We start from the raw sequence: 9,629 nt of genomic DNA on the forward strand, positions 1-9,629 counted from the left end.
GGAAAAAAGTAAAAAAAAAACACTTACAGTGTCATTCAAAGATGGGGGAACGGCAGCACTGTGGGGCCCTGGACTTACCAGTTGTGACGCCCCAAAACCGGTACCATGAGGATTCCCAGCGAATCCGCCGAAATCCGCACGATATCGATTTGAGGAGACGCACCACCAAGCGCCTCGTACACGCCGAAGCATGCACGCGATGCGGGTGGAATCAATCACGAGAGGTAACATTACAACAGGATTACAATAGAGCCCACAAGATACAGATATATTACAACAACGACTCCAACGAGTCAAGATACAAATAGATACATACAAAGATCCAAATCATACAGAAGATCAAATACATCCGAGTACGGATAAGATACAAATTTGGACTAAGAGTCCTGAAGATAACCAGTGGCGTCCATAACCCTACCCAGGCCAAGCCGGAAGGGTAACCTTGCTAACGTCGCCTTCATCGTACCGGTCTTCATACCTGCCCGGTTATATCCCGTAGAAGCAGCAATAAGTACGGGTTCGTGCTTAACAAGACTTCAAGATGTATAAGCATTCGTCAACCAGTCGTCCTTTGTACTTGAGGCACGCAGGGGACTTACAGGACGCAAGAGGAACGTCATAGGCAATATGGTGGGGTTAAGCGGCAGCGCGCAAGCACTAAAAACCTATAGAGACACTCTACAACAGTCGTCTATCAGAGAAGGTGAGAGAGCGTAAATAACAGTTCTATACTCTGCAAACATAACACAGCCGAGGTGTTCCCCCTTCGCCAAGAAGTACTTACAAAGGCACTCACACGGTTGTCAAGTTTTAACCATTTATTATTAGAGTTGTGCTAACTTACTATGCAAGTTATTATGATTGAAACAGCAGGTGTAAGTTGTCTATGATCGAGTCATACAGCTCCAAGTCGTCCATAACCGCGGACGTGGCTTATCGATAAGATTTTACACCCTGCAGGGGTTGCCCAAATGTACCCACACGCACGATCAACCCACTTGCGACAGGTGGATTTCACGACTCGCACTCTCCTTCACGACAACAATGTCCAGGAAGCCACCTAACTAAGTTGAACCCGTATCGAAGTCCGACCGTATCTCCGAAGCGGACTTAGCTATGTGTGTCAACGTGCTAGGTGGTTTAAACACACACTGGGGCGATAAACCACTTCGCAGAGGCTCCACGACCTATACGTGCATACCAGAAACAAGGGATACAAGGCACCCAGGGGCTTCCCAAAGTAAAGAAGTAACAGGCTGGCATGCACGCAAACAACAAATGGTAAAACATTGCAAACTAGTTGTGGTCGCTGGACAAAGCTGTAGTTTCCGGCAGTGGTCGAGGGGAGACCCAGAAACATACCCACGTGTGGTTAGAGCGCTCAGTCTCGGAACAGATAACAAGAACTCGGATCCTAAGCTTTAAAGAAACACAAGTGAGCCGCCATAAAACGAGCAACTGACCCACCGATGTCTCCGCTTAACAACTATTAACAAGTAACCATGATTCCCTCAACAGATATAAACATGTAGCATGTGTCATGATTCCCCAACATATAACCCGATGAGATAAACATAATGGTAACAAGATATAAACAACACTAGCATGCGCTACGACTCGCAAGGCAGACTCGATAACCAAAACAATAGCTGTAGGAGGTTGGTGGTTGGTGGTGGCAATATGGGCTGCTTGAGGTAACAAGTGGAAAGGACACGTGACAAGAACGCAACTTAAGGATAGCATGAGGGAGAAGGCAAAATAAAATAGGTGAGCGACTTCTGCAGGGGCAGGAGTATAGGGGAAATGCTTGCCTGTTAAAGCTTGCCGAGGGACATCCGGGGATCCTGTCGTATCTCACATCACCACTTCGCGATCCTATCCGGGAAGAAGCAAATGCTGGACAAACAACGGGTGCAAGTCTTACTACTACGGAAGAAGAACCAGCATGATCAAGATGATATGCATGACATGGCAAATATGATGCGGCGATGCAACTTATCCAATTTAATCGGAGTCGGAACCCCGGACAATCAAATTAGAGTTGGAGTTCCATTTTCTACCGGCAAATTTAAGTGTTGACTAGCATGTTAAGACATGGCAGGGGTGCTCTACTTCAATATTAAACGGAGCGGGGAAATCCCTAGTTGGAAATCCGAAATACTCCGTATATATGTGAGGTGAATATGCAAAACTACCACGATGCATCATGATGCGAGATGCTAACAGATGTATGGATGTCATATTCATTATCCTTATGTTTTTCTGATCAATTTTCATATATAAAATGTTGTGTTTTGATTTACAGTTTAAAAGATATGAATTATGCAAGATTTGAACACATTCTGCAATTTTCCAGAAAACAGAAAAAAGGGCTGAGACGAACTGGGCTGAACCTGCGATATTTCTGGGCCGGAACCGCGTAGACGGCGGGATGTTGCTGGACGCGCGGGCAATGGGCTGCACAGGGGAGATCTGCGACAGGCCCATCTGGAAACGAACACAGAACAAAAAGGATGCTTCAATTCGCAGGCATAGGATTTGATCTTGGGATCTCACAGACGATGGAGTAGGGATGTTACCACCGAGCTGTTGGCTTGGATCATGGCAAGGAGAGGACACGCTTGGTTTTGAAACCATCCAGGACGGGGATCTTGATCAGGAACGTCCATGGCAGCCAAGACCATGTCGACCACGGGAACGACAGGAGCGGCCTAACTGGGACGGGCGAGACGCCGTCGGGGCTGCGCCGTGTCGCAAGGAACCAGGACGTGGTGGTGTTGGCGCCGGAAGCTCGCCGGAGTATCGCCGACGGCGGCATCTACGGGAAAAAAATGACGGTCAACACCGGCAGCAAGAACCAGGAAGGAAAGGGGAAGAAGGAGGGGTCCAGGATGTGCGCCATGTTACCAGGAGTGCGGAGGTGGGCTTGGTTTGGCCAGAGGAGGACGAGAGCGGCCAGAATTGAAGAAGAAGCATGACGGCCAGCGTGGAGAATCGTCGACACTGCGCACGAATTACTGAGCCCCATCTTGATTCCTCGCACAGAGATGGAGAGGACGACGACGCGGATCTTCTGGTGCCCTCGGCTCGTCGAGGGGCAGCCTGGAGCGGCGGCGCCATGGTGAAGAGGATGGTGGCAGTGAGGCCTTTTTCTCCTTCGTTTGCTCACAGAAAGGAGAAAGGAGAAAGAGTGGAAGAAGGTAGGTGGCGGCGGCATGGATGGAAGAGGGCTAGGGTTTGCTTCGGCTCGAAGGGGATTTAAGGGAGGGAAAAGGAGAGAGCAGGTGGTGGTGCGGGGAGGACCACGCGCTCACGCACATGGCATGCTCACGCCGTGAAGGAAGACGACACTGTGGATGGTCCCGTACTGGTTCGGTGGAGAGAAGGTGAGTTGGGCCAGATGGAAAAGGTAAAGGGCCAGAGAGAGAGGGGAAGGTGGGCCTCCGGGGAGAGGATAGATGGGCTAGAGGGAAGAGAGAGCCCAGGGTAGGTTTAGAGTTTTGCTTTATCTTTTTAATTTTCAAATCTGCTTTGAAAACCAACTTGAAACAAAACTAGGCCAGAACAACATTATTTGAGTTTTGAAAATAGTTGAAATAATTTTATTTGTTACATAGTTTTGGAGTTTAGGGTTTGTTGAAAAGAAAAGATAAAGGGGGTTTATTAATAAAAACATATGAGAGGGAAAACACAAATAGATTTTATTTAAAATAACTTTTATTTGATAAAATCTTGTGGATGATATGATGCATGATGTCATGATGATGCACAAAGGAAAAACACAAACAAATCTAATAGGGGTATTATCCTGGGTCGCTACAATCGACACCACTAACAAGGAACCTCGCCCCGTGGTTCCACGTCAACCTAAGGGGAAGTTGGTTAAACTATCGGATCTTCTTGTACCATGTTGACAATCACCCGACTTCGAGGTGGAACCTTCTTCTGGCGAAGTGTTGATCTTCTCGACACCACTAACAAGAATTGTTGCTCCGTTGATGATGATGCGCTTGAGTTGAGATCCTCCGAAGATCGGACCTAATAGGATGAAGGCAAAGATCGTCCAAACCACGTCGGAACCTAAGACTCAGAGAAACTCGGATAAGAGAGAAGACCCAAAACTTGCGAGATAAGATGAGCAAGAATATGGGTAAGGAGAAAAATCAGAGCTAATCAGAACTATCCAACCAATTTTAGAAAATAGTTTGGACACTCTAAACTCAACGACCGTTGGCAAGGTTATCCTAAAGGCTGGACTAGTGGGGTATCGTCAACCTGATGCTCTGATACCAACTTGTGACGCCCCAAAACCGGTACCATGAGGATTCCCAGCGAATCCGCCGAAATCCGCACGATATCGATTTTAGGAGACGCACCACCAAGCGCCTCGTACACGCCGAAGCATGCACGCGATGCGGGTGGAATCAATCACGAGAGGTAACATTACAACAGGATTACAATAGAGCCCACAAGATACAGATATATTACAACAACGACTCCAACGAGTCAAGATACAAATAGATACATACAAAGATCCAAATCATACAGAAGATCAAATACATCCGAGTACAGATAAGATACAAATTTAGACTAAGAGTCCTGAAGATAACCAGTGGCGTCCATAACCCTGCCCAGGCCAAGCCGGAAGGGTAACCTTGCTAACGTCGCCTTCATCGTACCGGTCTTCATACCTGCCCGGTTATATCCCGTAGAAGTAGCAATAAGTACGGGTTCGTACTTAACAAGACTTCAAGACGTATAAGCATTCGTCAACCAGTCGTCCTTTGTACTTGAGGCACGCAGGGGACTTAGAGGACGCAAGAGGAACGTCATAGGCAATATGGTGGGGTTAAGCGGCAGCGCGCAAGCACTAAAAACCTATAGAGACACTCTACAACAGTCGTCTATCAGAGAAGGTGAGAGAGCGTAAATAACAGTTCTATACTCTGCAAACATAACACAGCCGAGGTGTTCCCCTTCGCCAAGAAGTACTTACAAAGGCACTCACACGGTTGTCAAGTTTTAACCATTTATTATTAGAGTTGTGCTAACTTACTATGCAAGTTATTATGATTGAAACAGCAGGTGTAAGTTGTCTATGATCGAGTCATACAGCTCCAAGTCGTCCATAACCGCGGACGCGGCTTATCGATAAGATTTTACACCCTGCAGGGGTTGCCCAAATGTACCCACACGCACGATCAACCCACTTGCGACAGGTGAATTTCACGACTCGCACTCTCCTTCACGACAACAATGTCCAGGAAGCCACCTAACTAAGTTGAACCCGTATCGAAGTCCGGCCGTATCTCCGAAGCGGACTTAGCTATGTGTGTCAACGTGCTAGGTGGTTTAAACACACACACTGGGGCGATAAACCACTTCGCAGAGGCTCCACGACCTATACGTGCATACCAGAAACAAGGGATACAAGGCACCCAGGGGCTTCCCAAAGTAAAGAAGTAACGGGCTGGCATGCACGCAAACAACAAATGGTAAAACATTGCAAACTAGTTGTGGTCGCTGGACAAAGCTGTAGTTTCCGGCAGTGGTCGAGGGGAGACCCAGAAACATACCCACGTGTGGTTAGAGCGCTCAGTCTCGGAACAACTCGGGTCCTAAGCTTTAAAGAAACACAAGTGAGCCGCCATAAAACGAGCAACTGACCCACCGATGTCTCCGCTTAACAACTATTAACAAGTAACCATGATTCCCTCAACAGATATAAACATGTAGCATGTGTCATGATTCCCCAACATATAACCCGATGAGATAAACATAATGGTAACAAGATATAAACAGCACTAGCATGCGCTACGACTCGCAAGGCAGACTCGATAACCAAAACAATAGCTGTAGGAGGTTGGTGGTTGGTGGTGGCAATATGGGCTGCTTGAGGTAACAAGTGGAAAGGACACGTGACAAGAACGCAACTTAAGGATAGCATGAGGGAGAAGGCAAAATAAAATAGGTGAGCAACTTCTGCAGGGGCAGGAGTATAGGGGAAATGCTTGCCTGTTAAAGCTTGCCGAGGGACATCCGGGGATCCTGTCGTATCTCACATCACCACTTCGCGATCCTATCTGGGAAGAAGCAAATGCTGGACAAACAACGGGTGCAAGTCTTACTACTACGGAAGAAGAACCAGCATGATCAAGATGATATGCATGACATGGCAAATATGATGCGGCGATGCAACTTATCCAATTTAATCGGAGTCGGAACCCCGGACAATCAAATTAGAGTTGGAGTTCCATTTTCTATCGGCAAATTTAAGTGTTGATTAGCATGGTAAGACATGGTAGGGGTGCTCTACTTCAATATTAAACGGAGCGGGGAAATCCCTAGTTGGAAATCCGAAATACTCCGTATATATGTGAGGTGAATATGCAAAACTACCACGATGCGTCATGATGCGAGATGCTAACAGATGTATGGATGTCATATTCATGTTCCTTATGTTTTTCTGATCAATTTTCATATATAAAATGTTGTGTTTTGATTTACGGTTTAAAAGATATGAATTATGCAAGATTTGAACACATTCTGCAATTTTCCAGAAAACAGAAAAAAGGGCTGAGACGAACTGGGCTGAACCTGCGATATTTCTGGGCCGGAACCGCGTAGACGGCGGGAAGTTTCTGGATGCGCGGGCAATGGGCTGCACAGGGGAGATCTGGGACAGGCCCATCTGGAAACGAACACAAAACAAAAAGGATGCCTTCAATTCGCAGGCATAGGATTTGATCTTGGGATCTCACAGACGATGGAGTAGGGATGTTACCACCGAGCTGTTGGCTTGGATCATGGCAAGGAGAGGACACGCTTGGTTTTGAAACCATCTAGGACGGGGATCTGGATCAGGAACGTCCATGGCAGCCAAGACCATGTCGACCACGGGAACGACAGGAGCGGCCTAACTGGGACGGGCGAGACGTCGTCGGGGCTGCGCCTTGTCGCAAGGAACCAGGACGTGGTGGTGTTGGCACCGGAAGCTCGCCGGAGTATCGCCGACGGCGGCATCTGCGGGCAAAAAAATGACGGTCAACACCGGCAGCGAGAACCAGGAAGGAAAGGGGAAGAAGGAGGGGTCCAGGATGTGCGCCATGTTACCAGGAGTGCGGAGGTGGGCTTGGTTTGGCCGGAGGAGGACGAGAGCGGCCAGAATTGAAGAAGAAGCACGGCGGCCAGCGTGGAGAATCGGCGACACAGCGCACGAATTACTGAGCCCCATCTCGATTCCTCGCATAGAGATGGAGAGGACAACGACGCGGATCTTCTGGTGCCCTCGGCTCGTCGAGGGGCAGCCTGGAGCGGCGGCGCCATGGTGAAGAGGATGGTGGCAGTGAGGCCTTTTTCTCCTTCGTTTGCTCACAGAAAGGAGAAAGGAGAAAGAGTGGAAGAAGGTAGGTGGCGGCGGCGTGGATGGAAGAGGGCTAGGGTTTGCTTCGGCTCGAAGGGGATTTAAGGGAGGGAAAAGGAGAGAGCAGGTGGTGGTGCGGGGAGGACCACGTGCTCACGCACATGGCGTGCTCACGCCGTGAAGGAAGACGACACCGTGGATGGTCCCGTACCGGTTCGGTGGAGAGAAGGTGAGTTGGGCCAGATGGAAAAGGTAAAGGGCCAGAGAGAGGGGGGAAGGTGGGCCTCCGGGGAGATGATAGATGGGCTAGAGGGAAGAGAGAGCCCAGGGTAGGTTTAGAGTTTTTCTTTATCTTTAATTTTCAAATCTGCTTTGAAAACCAACTTGAAACAAAACTAGGCCAGAACAACATTATTTGAGTTTTGAAAATAGTTGAAATAATTTTATTTGTTACATAGTTTTGGAGTTTAGGGTTTGTTGAAAAGAAAAGATAAAGGGGGTTTATTAATAAAAACATATGAGAGGGAAAACACAAATAGATTTTATTTAAAATAACTTTTATTTGATAAAATCTTGTGGATGATATGATGCATGATGTCATGATGATGCACAAAGGAAAAACACAAACAAATCTAATAGGGGTATTATCCTGGGTCGCTACACCAGTCTAAGACTTCTGTTATGTAACCAATTTCATGATCCCAAGATCATTCCATCATGAATACATAACCGAACTGATACCAGATTAAATCATCCATTACAGTACCGAATTTAAAGTATTACGGAAGTCTTACATCATCGGCCATCAGGTCCGTAGTTCAACAAACAGCAGTGGAAACAACTTGAATCCAAGAGCGGTGCAACCCAAGTCAGGCCTTTACCCTACATGCGACTGACTGGCAGAGCGTCCTAGTTCGCGTCTTCAGCGTCATACTCCTCTTCTTCGTAGTACTCCTCTTCGCAGTCTGGCCAAGTAAATAGCCAGGACAACAATGCCAATGAGTATGTTTGAATGTACCCGCAAACCACCTGATGTCTACGGGTGCTTCTATTCTTGTAGACAGTGTTGGGCCTCCAAGAGCAGAGGTTTGTAGAACAGCAGCAAGTTTCCCTTAAGTGGATCACCCAAGGTTTATCGAACTCAGGGAGGAAGAGGTCAAAGATATCCCTCTCATGCAACCCTGCAACCACAAAGCAAGAAGTCTCTTGTGTCCCCAACACACCTAATACACTTGTCAGATGTATAGGTGCACTAGTTCGGCGAAGAGATAGTGAAATACAGGTGGTATGAATGAATATGAGCAGTAGTAATGGCACCCGAAAATAGCTTGATGCTACAACTAGCGTGTGGTTGATGGTGGAAATATTGCAGGCAGTACAAATGCAGTAGAACAGTAAACAAGCAGTGATTGCAGTATTTGGGAACAAGGCCTAGGGATTATACTTTCACTAGTGGACACTCTCAACATTGATCACATAACAGAATAGATAAATGCTATACTCTACACTCTCTTGTTGGATGATGAACACCACAAATTGTGTAGGATTACACGAACCCTCAATGCCGGAGTTAACAAGCTCCACAATATTCGATATTCATATTTAAATAACCTTAGAGTGCATGACAGATCATTGCAATTACACCAAGTACTAACATAGCATGCACACTGTCACCATCACACTATGAAGGAGGCATAGATCACATCAATACTATCATAGCAATAATTAACTTCATAATCTACAAGAGATTACAATCATAACCTACGCCAAGTACTACACGATGCACACACTGTCACCTTTACACCGTGCAGGAGGAATAAAGTACTTTAATAACATTACTAGAGTAACACATAGATGAATAGTGATACAAAACTCATATGAATCTCAATCATGTAAGGCAGCTCATGAGATCATTGTATTGAAGTACATAGGAGAGAGATGAACCACATAGCTACCGGTACAGCCCTTAGCCTCGAGGGAGAACTACTCCCTCCTCATGGGAGACAGCAACGGTGATGAAGATGGCGGCGTGCCGGAACAGAGACTCCTGTCCCCCAGATCTTGGCTTCGCGATGGCGGCGGCTCTGGAAGGTTTCTCGTACCGTGGCTTTTTCGTATTGAAGATTTAGGTCAGGGACCTTTAAATAGGCGAAGAGGCGGAGTCGGAAGGTCGACGAGGCGGCGACACAATAGGGGGGCGCGGCCAAGGCCTGGGCCGCGCCACCCTGCGTCTGGTGGCCCTGTGGCCCCCCTCTGGTCTCTCTCG

General features: G+C 47.3%; 2 long non-coding RNA genes across 3 annotated transcripts; both read right to left on the reverse strand.

Annotated features, from left to right (window-relative positions):
• Positions 1-225: 225 nt before the first annotated feature.
• LOC127332236 (uncharacterized) lies at positions 226-3,125 on the reverse strand. Of its 2 annotated transcripts, XR_011756765.1 has the most exons (4): positions 2,908-3,125; positions 2,394-2,818; positions 1,812-1,896; positions 226-478 (listed from the first exon to the last, which is right to left on the reverse strand). It is a non-coding gene; the product is annotated as an uncharacterized lncRNA (long non-coding RNA). The 2 variants fall into 2 exon arrangements; XR_007870284.1 differs by having other exon boundaries at positions 226-1,896.
• Positions 3,126-4,438: 1,313 nt separating this feature from the next.
• LOC127332235 (uncharacterized) lies at positions 4,439-7,415 on the reverse strand. Its single transcript, XR_011756766.1, has 5 exons — positions 7,114-7,415; positions 6,785-7,023; positions 6,598-6,691; positions 6,016-6,100; positions 4,439-4,691 (listed from the first exon to the last, which is right to left on the reverse strand). It is a non-coding gene; the product is annotated as an uncharacterized lncRNA (long non-coding RNA).
• Between the last annotated feature and the right edge of the window lie 2,214 nt (positions 7,416-9,629).

The sequence above is a fragment of the Lolium perenne genome, chromosome 4 (genome assembly GCF_019359855.2).
Source record: "Lolium perenne isolate Kyuss_39 chromosome 4, Kyuss_2.0, whole genome shotgun sequence".
NCBI classification, from domain to species: Eukaryota; Viridiplantae; Streptophyta; class Magnoliopsida; order Poales; family Poaceae; genus Lolium; species Lolium perenne.